Source organism: Numida meleagris, chromosome 3, assembly GCF_002078875.1.
Source record: "Numida meleagris isolate 19003 breed g44 Domestic line chromosome 3, NumMel1.0, whole genome shotgun sequence".
Classification (NCBI taxonomy): Eukaryota; Metazoa; Chordata; class Aves; order Galliformes; family Numididae; genus Numida; species Numida meleagris.
In genome coordinates this window covers 35,784,146-35,795,899 of record NC_034411.1, presented here as the reverse complement: position 1 = coordinate 35,795,899, position 11,754 = coordinate 35,784,146, and the positions used below count along the sequence as shown (strand labels likewise).

The 11,754-nt window shown below is 38.3% G+C and overlaps 1 long non-coding RNA gene across 1 annotated transcript; it reads right to left on the bottom strand.

The window, feature by feature from the left end:
- On the bottom strand, positions 304 to 11,541 carry LOC110396987. Its single transcript, XR_002437444.1, has 4 exons — positions 11,346 to 11,541; positions 5,221 to 5,341; positions 3,181 to 3,369; positions 304 to 1,232 (listed from the first exon to the last, which is right to left on the bottom strand). It is a non-coding gene; the product is annotated as an uncharacterized LOC110396987 (long non-coding RNA).

Here is an 11,754-nt window from a genome sequence, read left to right as displayed (position 1 = left end):
TTATATCCTTAGAAATTGTTCTCACTTTGCATTTAATGTTGAAATATGGTGCTCTTCTATTTTTCTAAATATTCTAGTTACTTTGTTAACAGATGCTACCCTTCTTATAAATCTTGTCTTGCATATAAAAGAAAACATTTTGTAGAGGTTCTTTTTAGAAAGGGGAACTTGTATGTGAAAAGTGCTTCAGAAGGACTCAACAATCATGGGTTAATCCCAGTATCGTAACCTACCTACACACAAACCTAATTTTCAAGAAACGATCACAAACCAGAAAAAGATAAGGATCAGTAATTTAGAGGAGGTAAAACATCTTTTTATTACTTGAATAATTCTATTTACAAAGAAAAAAAGACTCCAGAAATGACAAAATGCAACAAATGGAATGTTATCTGCAAAGAGAAGGATATCAGTAGAAAATAGTGAAAAGACAGCGACAGGAATAATTAAGGTTAATGAGAATTTCTCATAACACTGTTGGTATCTGAAAAGTTCTCAGTATCAGACAGGCAAGTGGAAGTATCTGTGTAAAACAGCTCTAGAATAAACATGAAGTGTTTCATTAGGTATTTGATCATACTTGATTTTTGGGACACGTGTTGAGAAATGAAAACTTGGATAGGTGGAGAAACAGTGCTAAAACAAGAACCAACCTACCTTGGCATATTTACTGGGGAAAAAATTAAGAAAAAGCCAGCACAATTTCTTTCTTTCTTTCTTTTTAACACCAGATCCTTTATTTTGGTACTGGCAGAAAGGAAAAAAGAAAAGGAATTCATACCTATGCTCTTTTAAGATACTCTGGAAAGTTTTGCTTTATCTGGCCTTGAAATATTTCATGAAACAGTTACAGCCTATTTTCCATGAATGCTGAGTGTAAACCAATGTTGTTCCCACTCAGGGACAATAAAAGTGGGCCTTTCTCAAAGATTTTGGAAAGAGTAGTAGACGTTGGTTTAAGATTCAGTTGACAAGGTGTGAGTTGAATGCTACAGACTGAACAAGGGATAATAGATCTAAGAGAAACAGTAATTTGTTATTGATTGCTAACTTTGCTACAGATAAGCAACTTGAACAATGGAATTGCATTAAAATTTTAACCTCTTGAGATGGATTCTTATATCTTTAACAATACCAAATTTCCTTCTTAGTTCATTGTCGTCTTTCTGTTGTGCTACTCTCTCAGTTCTGCTTTGCAGTTCTTCAGATGGGGAAGCAGCCTTCTTGGGGAACTGCAACAAGAAAAAGTAGAATTTTACTGCTATATTTCTTTGAATAATTCTGACTGCAAAGAACACAATTTTGGGAATCAGCTGATATAAGAACACTGAGACATAATTCAGTTATTCCTGTCTCTTCAAGACAGGAAAACTGAAGATCAGGATTTCTACCTCAAAAATAGATTGGAGAAAGTGTTTGTATTATTGCAATAAAATGGGAATAATAATAACAGTAAAGCGAAGCAGGATAATCTAACTGAAAAATGTCAAGTATCCAAACCTTGCCATTCTTTCCAGATTGGAGATTGGATAAATTTTTATTTGTATCTACCTTGTCAGTTCAGATGGATTTGATCTAATGTCCAAACAAAATTATATAAAAAAGTTGCTAACTAGAAGAAAGAATGAAAACGTGATCTTAACTTTTTAGAAAATAGAATTTGTTCATGTTGTGTTGGTTTTGGCACAGTGCCAGAAACCTGATGCTTGAGGAACTATTCATTCCTATTTCTAGGAAAGAATTTTGGGAGAGAACTGGCAGTTTTGTTTGTAGTATGTAGCTTATGTATTATTTGCCAGATGTGGGGTGTTTGTGAGAAAATTATAGGTGGGAACTCAGTTTTGCAAAGATAAACTGGTGCTGTGAGGCACATACATGCAGACTGTCGCCTGGAGGAAGGTTGCAATGAGGGCAAACCCAGGCAGAAAGCACTGTACTCCATTGGGAGGGTTAGTGGGATAAGGCTCTTTTTGCACTTCTTCTGATTACTCCCACTCCTTTAGTTACTTTTCTTCTCTTTGCCAAACTGGTTCAAGTGGCTGAGTTCAATGCTGAAAAAGAAGGATCTAATATATACACGCTGATTTTACTTTCATCAGTTCTGAAGATTCTTAGTAGACAGTTTTTATTAAATTAGTAAGATGATCTAATCTAAGGAAATCTGGACAATTCAGGAGGAAAAAAAAAAAAACAGTTTTAGAACAGGACTGTTGTTCCTGTCCACAAGTAGATTCTGTTTTATTCATGTAGTGGGCTCACATCTAGCACTTCATATACAAATATAATGCAACGAATAGTACAAAGATCTTAAAAAGATCTTAGTATCAATACTAACATGAGCTCACTACGTTACTGAGTTTGAGTTTTTAAGGTAAATTCCAAAATAACTGCCTTTGCCAAACCAGGAGATTAATTGTGTTAGTAAGAACAAGTCTGGGCTGCGATCTTGTGGTTTGACTGGTTTCACACTTGAGGAAAATTTAAACGCATATATTTCATTTCATTTCCTACACTCACTTGTTTTGTGATTACTCTGTGTGTTGTTGAAAGGGATACAACTGCATCTAAGAAATACATAGAGATTCTGATGGGCTAATATATTTAAGATGCCATTAATTATTTGTGTGTTCTTTCAGAGCATTTATGCATTATTTAATACAATGCTATTAGTTATCAAAAAAAATTTAAGCATACATATGAAAATGCACTCCGTTAGGGCACAGTGCAACCAGATGTGAACTACAGATTAAGACAGAGATTTCCCACTCCCTACATGGAAAAAGTTAATTCTCATTTGAAATCTTACTTAGGATAAAGGCTATCTTCAGCATGATGTGCTGTTCTTTACAGAACGTTCACTTAAAGTTTGCAGAAATGACAGAATGTAACGAGAGAATGTAATCTGCAAAGACAGAGTTTCCTGACTTCCAATAGCTGATACAAAATATATATATACAGGTGCTGTAAATCTTTACAAACATTGTAAGTTCTCAAATAGAAAAAGTTTTATGACAAGGGGTCAAAAAGCCTGAAAGTTTTGAAGAGAGTGCTAATGATGTGTAATGAGCACTTCAAGGTGATGAATGCTTTATATTTTTATATTGAGAATTAACTGTCCTTTGTATATGGGCAAAAGTGTCCTTTAACACATTTTTTCCATTTCTCTGTCCTGGTGGTTACCTTCCATTTAAATGGAGAAGCTTTGCCAGAATCCTCTTTAAGTTCACTGGGATTTATCCTCTTGAGATGGATTCTTATTTCTTTAACAATACCCAATTTCTTTCTTAGTTCTTTGTCCACTTTCTGTTGTGCTTCTCTCTCATTTCTAGTTTGCAATTCTACGGATGGGAAAGCAGCCTTCTTGAGGAACTGAAACAAGAAAAAGTAGAACTTTACTACCTGATAGTGAACGTTGAATAGCAGTTATCCTGCCTCAGTTTCTTTCATAGCTTGCTTCTAGATTCTTCCCTACCTCAGTGCTACAAGGAGGAATTAATTTAATTCAGGATTCAGACAGTTCCATTCATCTCTTGCCAGCTAGCCCTTTCTCCTCCTTAGTTTCACTGTTACTTTAAAATATGATCATGATGGCACTCATCAACTGTTTTTAGAAACAACTTCTTCCTTGGGAGTAGGGAAATATTGGTGGTAGGTGGGCAGTTGGACTGGATGATCTTGGAGGTCTTCTCCAACCTTGGTGATGCTAAGATTATACTAAATTTGAACTTACTATTCTCCAAATACCACATTGCTGCTCACGTAAGTGCAGTGCTTTCCTGCCGCCCAGATACTAAAAAGTATTGATAGACACCTTCTCAGCATTATCTCATTTTATTTAATTTTAAACCATGAAGACTCAAAGACCTGCAAGCCTTACTTGATTTACTCTACAGAGATTTGTGTCCACTGGAGTTGTGTTTGATTTCTCCACAAAAGTGAAATCAAAATCAGGTCACTCATCTTTCACAGCACTTATCCTGTTATAAATCTACTGAATAATGCAGTTTGATTGCATTTGACTGTATCTAAGAGGAAAGTAATTTACTGCCATTATATATACATCTAACTGATCATCACAGGTTACTTACTACCTGTTGTACTTTCCCATTTAGAGGAGAGCACTGCTCAGGCTGAGACATGGTAGTCATCCTGGGTAAAGAGAAATGCGCTGCCCTTGAAGTTTCATCTTGGTGGGCAGCAAGGGTTGTAGGAGATTTTATGTTCTGTTTTAGAATGCTCTGGCTTGACAGCAGTGGATGTGAGCCTCTGGTGGTTATTTCAAAGGTAGTTCTGCAAGTAATGAAAGAAACTGTGATCTTCCTGAGCAACATATCTTGTCTGTGTGTTTCCATTTCTGGTGACAGAGCTTCATGCCTCATTACATAAAGGATGCAGACTTCTCCATTACGTATTGTCATAGCATTTTTCTTAAATGGAATTTTCACTTTCTTTCCAAAAGGTCTAATGGATGGAAGTCGTAAAATATTTTTATAATCCTTATTCTTAGTATTAGCCAATGATCTTAGAATTCCTGAAACAACAGCGTTGAAAGACTTTAAGAGGATATGATTTTGTTTTCTTGCTGTCTTGCTCTTCTTGTTCAAGCTGTTTCACTGGGGGTACCTGAGAACGTATTACATCTTCAGTTACTACTTCAGGACTAGAGCAGTGTCTTGCTAAGCTTGGGCTGTCTGGTATTAAGGAATTCGGAAGTCTGTCCCAGAAGGGTTTGCAAGCCTCTTCTACATTTAATACTGGCCAAATATAAGTAACAGTTGGTATTTCTGTTTAATTCTGGTAGATGTCAGTTGCTGCATTATAGGTGGAAAACAAGAAAGTGGTCTGGATACGACTTCAGCTTGAGGTGGTATCTCTAGATTGTATTTTAAAATCTGTACTTCACGTTCTTTAGTAACCTTAAGATGTTCAGAAATTTTTGAAACTGATGCTGTGTCAGCATGAGTAAGTGAGAGGCACTTTCGTACATATAGCTTTTTAGCTGAAGTCTCACTGCTCTGAGTATTAAAAGCTGTTGAGAACTTTTTTCTGTCAGCAGAGGTCATGCCAAGCTTTTCTAGTATGTCAAAACTTCTAGTAAAGAAATTTTCTTCACTCTTTACTTGCTGATACTCTAGTGTCAGAGCAGATCTATTACTAGCTCCTGGCATCAGAAAAGCATTATGATTTTGAAAATGCGTTCAATGTAGACAGATGAATTACCATGATCAGGCAGTGGTATACACTGGCAAGACTTCCAGAGGAAAGAGAATGTGGAAGAAGTTTCAGTAGGTCTCATCCATCTTCATGTACTTCCTGAAGGGCTTCGTGTCTGTCTAACAAACTTAAAATAAAAATTAAAATGAATTAAAATGTGATTATATATTTGTATATGCACAGAAACACTGATTTTTTTTTCCTACATGGCTGCCGTATGATATGTTATTCTAAAATAAAATTTTAAAACAGAAATATATTTGTGATTTAAGTATTAATTAAAGCTTATCTAGGCAGGAGGATTTTTCTACAATAATCATTCTTCCAAGATACTTCCAATCATGAATGAAATCAGCAGTGACTTTCTGCTGGTTTCAGTAAGAGTTAGATTTTACCCAATACTGCAAACTGCTTGTTGACAAGATGCATTTTGTTTAGATGAAACAATCGTTCATATAGGAGCATACTATCTTATGTGCAATTCCATTAAAATACATTTCTAACAAAAACAGGCTTGATCAAAGACCTTCAGACCTTTTTTTTTTTTTAACCTTGCTTGCAGAATTAATTTACATCAGCAATTAGTTCCAGCCTACAACAGTCTCTGCTGTAGCAGAATAAGACCCAGTATCTCTGCAATGGTTTTTAATAAAGACAAGAAATCAAATACCTAGTTGAGCCTATGACAGAAGGAAAGATGAAATATAAATTTGTATGGTGAGAAAGGCAAACACTCTGAGAAGGATTAAAACCAAATTAATTTTGAATTTTCTGATTGTATTCCAGTGCTTATGTTCTCTCAGGAATAACCTACTTAGCACTATAGACATGACTTTGTAGAAAGTAAACATAAATATTCACATTTTTTGCATGTCAATCACACAATTCAGATGTTTCCTATCCTTCCTGATTATCAAAAAAAAAAGGTGAATTCTCCCCTCCATAACTGAAGAGGTTATACTACTTAACTGACAACAACAAATGTAATAAAGACAATAATTTCACTCTTACAAGTTCTGTGAGCCTCTGCTTAGAGATCACATAAATTAACCTTCCTGAGTCCTTTTAACTAGTAAAAATGAACAAATTGAAAAATGATGTTTCTTCATTTTCTAGGTTGTGCCTCCTGAATTTATGATGCGTAGATCTTGATGTAATCACATAATTCATAATTCCTAATTGTAATCATTCCTGATTAGAAATAGTTATATTAATTGTCAACAAATTATTTGAATAATTGATTGCATGCATGTGAGAGTAGCACTGCATGTAATGAGATAAGCTATGGTCTTCCTAGAGCAGCATATTGTAGATGTGTATTTCCATTTCTAGTGATACAGTTTCATGCAGATTTTTCTGCAGAAAAATTACACTGTTTAGATAAGCTTCATTTAATACTTAAAGATGAGTGAGGCTCTCTGTTAAAAGCTGGAAGTACATCCATTTTCTTTCCTTTGTTTCTCCCGAGAGTATTCTTTTTTTGTTTGTTTTTCACTTTTGGATTTAGAGATTCTCTCTCTGTTCAAAATTACAACATAATCAAGTTATGACAGGTCACCTGCCCCAGGAAGCCTGTTATTGGCCTCTGCATTTGCCTTTGCAGTCTCTTCATTGGCTGTTAGTATTGTTCCATTAAATATTTATCTTCTGCTGTGCAGCCACCACTTGAGTGATTCCTGAATAATAAGAAACTTACTGTTATCTTTCTATCAGTGGGAGAGCTTCGCCAACATCTTTAAACAAAAATGAACCAAGAATAAAAAATCCTAAGGATGTGAATTGCTGACACATCTTAAAAAAACAGCCTCAGGAGCTCAGACACAGCAATTCAACTGAAAACAAAACAAAAAGGAAAGAAGAAAGGCTCGTGGTCTTGAGGCAAAGAAATCCTGGTTAACTGTGAAACCAGCTGAAGGAGACTACGATATGGCTGCAGAAGAGAAAGACTTTTTGATTTGCAGAAGACATAACTGCTGTTTGATGTTGTGATATGGCTTGTTGTCACAGTCTTAGATTTTGCTCTCTAGAGTCTTATCTGTCATTACTAACATTCTAGCGAACTGTCATTGCCAAAAAAATCCCACCACAAACACAGAAAAGCAAACAAAATTTGCTATCTCAATCTTCGTGGCATGTTGTAGGACAGCTCTCTGAGCTCACTGACTGTCAAGGAGGCTTAGGGAGGCATGAAATTCCCTGTCATTCTTGCAGGTAGCCAAAAGCTTTGTATCAGCGCTGTTAAATTCGTTTAATTTCTCTTGCCAGCAGACAGAGACTAGCACACTTTGTGCCACTACCAGTGAATAGTGCAGGGGATATATAATTTTGCCATGTTCATCATTGAGGTTTCGAGAGCACTTTATAGACTGCAACAGGAGGAGGCAATGCAGCCCTTATCTCTGACAAATCTCCGCTGTACCGGAGGTATAACTTGTGGCCTGTGGGCTAGGCATGACTCACCAGAACAATTATTTTGACATATAATCATCTCCTGGTACCTTCATTCTTGTGAGCCATGAAGGAGCAAGAGGCACATCAAAAAAAAATGTTAACAGCAGCACACTCCCAGCCACCATCTTCCTGAGGAAATTCAGGAGCACTCCAGGACTTGTGCATATACGCACAGTATGCACTGAATGTGATAGTCACAGGAAGTCTGATACTCGTAGGAATGCCTGATCTAGGCATGTCTGCAGGCACCAATTTTTCAGTCATCTTGGGAACATTAATATCCTCCTTTGCCTTTGGAAGACATTTTACATTTTGTTTGGCCAGAAAATTTGGGCATCAGTTCTCTATGCTGTTCTCAGAATATAAAAAAGCAAAAGTGTAGGGCCTTTGACTATGGTGAACCTGAAACAAGACCACTCTAACAATCCCACACATAACTGAAGACTGTGGCAATATAAATATTACATAAATTAATAGTGTCTTCAGTCCCAATGCCTTTCCATGCACAGCAACCTGTTGACTGTGGTTATCCATCAGTTCTGGACAAACCGAAGAGTTACGGCTCCAGCTGAGTCACTACTGACGTTAAATACCAGCAAATCACACTGATGAAAAATGTATTCTACCTTACAGTTTTGACAGTGTATATCCTATTGTACAGCAATGATTGCAGTTGTGTAATTTTGTTAGTCCGTAAGGTCAAGAGATTTGCATCATGAATCCCGAGGTCTCCAATGTTTTTTAAAAAAGAACAGCGATATTCACATACCTTAAAATGTTCTTGCTTACACATAAGACAAATTCTTACAAATTTTTCCCTTCTCCCTCCACTTCAAAACAAACTAACTGCAAATAGAACCTCAGACTTGGGAAACAAGCAAAACAGATTCCCTTATCACTTCTAGCTTATGTATACAAATCTTTTCCATCTGAAATGATATTACAATATAAGTTTTACAAATGACTAACCAACGCTCTGGCTTAATCAGAGACAAAGACAGGAAGAGTTTTAAGAATACCTAACATACAAAAATACTTCTTATTTTTTCATATGTTCATATGAATATTCCAACTGTGAACTTATGGAAATGTTTATGTTCTAATTAATTCTAATGTTTTAATTAATTCTAATTAGATTTTCATTTGCGAAGGTTTGGCTTGGCATCTTAGTTTAGTTATAAGGTCTGCTATAAATGTTTTTTATATTATTCTTAGCAACAGTTCAAGGAGGATTCCAACGTAATCCCTGAGAAAAATGTGGACTTCCTGAAATACAAGTGTGACTGTTGCTGCCATGGCATGGACTATTTTTGCCTGGACTAGATCTAACGTCCAGGCAAAATCCATTTCATGTGTTACATCAGAACACAGTATCTTAGTTAAGTACACTTATTTCAACATAAGTTCTACATGGAGAGGTCATTTTATGAGTTCTCTGGGATTTCATGTTGTATGTTACAAAATCCAAGTACAACACAGATCTCTAGTTCTGCAACATGGTTTAACGCACATAATTCCTTCCCTTTCTCAACAGCTGACCCACACGCTGCCAAAAGTGCTGTAATGTTCAGAGAGAGCAGTTTTGAGAGTTACTAAAATAGAGAAATGTTTTGGTATATGGCCACTGTTGTAACAGTTCTCTGAGAGTTTCTCACATTTCAGGCAAATTGTTAAGGTGAGGTACTGTTCTGAAAAGCAAGAGTTAGTTTTTCAGGTTAGCAGCCTATAAAGCGAGCATATTTTGCTGCTAGCAATCCCTCTGCCAGGAACTGAATGTTAGTAGTATATGTAAATTGTAATTAAATTACCAGTGACAGCTTGAGAGGATTACAATCTCTACCCAGACAGATACTGCTCCCTCTGCTACTAACCCAGAAATGAGAGTAAGAGGCAGATCCAGGCTCCATCCCTTCCAGTCACTCGGATGCAACGATTGCTCCTGAGCTCCCTGAGTTAGCCACGCCTTCTCACTGGTGCTCAACCATTGCTTCAGGCCATGGCCTGGCAATTCTGCTGCGCATATACTGTATGAATACATCAAATATGATTTATTTACAGTGAAGTAGCACTTGTAAATGTTTAAAAGAGCTAAATAATCACCTCATAAAATGCACCAGCATGCTGCAGTTTGTTGCCTTGCACTAGTCCTGGTGTAGAGGGTTCATTACACTAATTAGACACAGGGGGATCAAGGGTCCTTCTAGAACAGTCCTTGACAGCAGCCAGAGGTGGATGCCCCACGAGAATTAAAGAGCAGGGCATGCATATGGAGATACTCTCTTGAATAACCCCAACAGCCACAGGGTCTTTCTGAGCCAGTGACAATTTCTCTGTGAATTTCCTGCTAGCACCACACCCTGTTGTGCAACGCTGCCCATATCCACCACAGCTTCTGACTGTCATTTGTGCCTGGCTGGGTCGGATACAGCTGTGAAACCTCCTCAAGTCCACAGTTTTGGAGACAAATTCCTTGGACAAAATCTAGCCTTCCCAGTAAGGCCTAGCAGCTGCAGTGGGCTGTGCCAGGCCAGAGGTGGCATGGAGGCGTGCAGTTTCATTACCTTTATGGGAGCAGCACGGCACTGAAGGAGGAAGACTCAACTACTATGGGAACTCCCACCTGCGCAGAACTTTCCAGAGCTGGGGGGCTGCAAACACTGCAGCTGCTGACTAAAGGCTGCCAGTTTCAACAGCCTTTCCAGCACCAGGGGCTCTCGGGCCCTACCAGAGCTGTCGCCACTGCCCACAGTCACACAGGGTGATCCAGGGCATGAGGCAGAGACACCCAAAGCCCAGCCCAGCCCAGCCCTGCCCTTGTTCTGTGTCCTGTGTGGCTGTACCTGCCCTGTTTGCCCAAGTGGCCTCCCTCCTCCTGTGCTCGCTATCTGTCCCTGCCACAGAGACTGCAGCGTCCCTGTACTTGACACTGTTTGGCCTCCACAGGACCGCAGCATTGGGCTTCCCATACTAATCTTGTGGTAACAAATAGAATGTAACCCTGAACATGTTGAAGCCATTTCCAGCCCAGCCTGATCTGGCTCAGCCCCCTGCAGCTGCTAAGCCTTAACTGGGAAGGCTAACTGTCTGCAGGTGAGAGAGAGCACAGTACCTGAGAGTGATACACTGTAGCATGAATCTAGAGGAGAAACAGATTTCTGATTGGCTTAACAATGTCCACAGCTATGTAATTTCACTTTCTTCCACAGCAGAAAGATCACCTATGCCCTGGTAATCCTGTGGTGCTGGCCCTGAACAGGAATTGAAACTGAATGCCCATAAGCTGCCTGTGACTCAGCTGCCACTGGTTGGTGGCTCAGGGCAATGCACTATGAGGAGTGAAATAGCCTACAGTTTTAGAAGGTGCTGGAAATGAGTAAGCTATTTTATTGTTCTTGTCCAGTTAGCAGCTGGTCTTAGAAATCTCTCCTCAGAGCAGTGTTATGGTTTAACCTGGAAGGCAGCTCAGCACCATGCAGCCATTTGCTCACTCCTTCCACCAGTGAAATGCAGGAGAAAACTGAAATATAATGTAGAACTCGTGGGTTGAGATCAAAATTATTTACTAAGAAAAGGAAAGGAAATATAATAATAACGATAACTACTTTATATATATTGATATATACAGTATGCATATGTATTTACCAAAGAAGAGATGCACAAAGCAATTGCTCACCACTCACCAACCAATGCCCAGCTAGTCCCCCGCAGCCAACTCCCCCAGTTTTATTGTTCAGCATATGGCATGGAATGTCTCTTTGGCCAGTTCATGTCAGCTGTCTTAGTTCTGTCCCCTCCCAGCTCCTCGTGCCCCCACAGCCCCTCACTGGCAGGATCGTGTGAGAAACATAAAAGACCTTGACTGTGTAAGCACTGCTCAGCAACAACTAAAACATGAGCATGTTATCAGTGTTCTTTTTTCTCCTAAATCCAAAACAGCATCATACCAGCCACTAAGGAAAAAATTAACTCTAGCACAGCCGAAACTAGGACAAGCAGAGTCAGACATTTTATTTTGCTCTAATCAGTGAAATAAAGCTAGAGAGATACGAAACAGACATAAAGTGGCTGGTGAAATGTATCATGAAGATA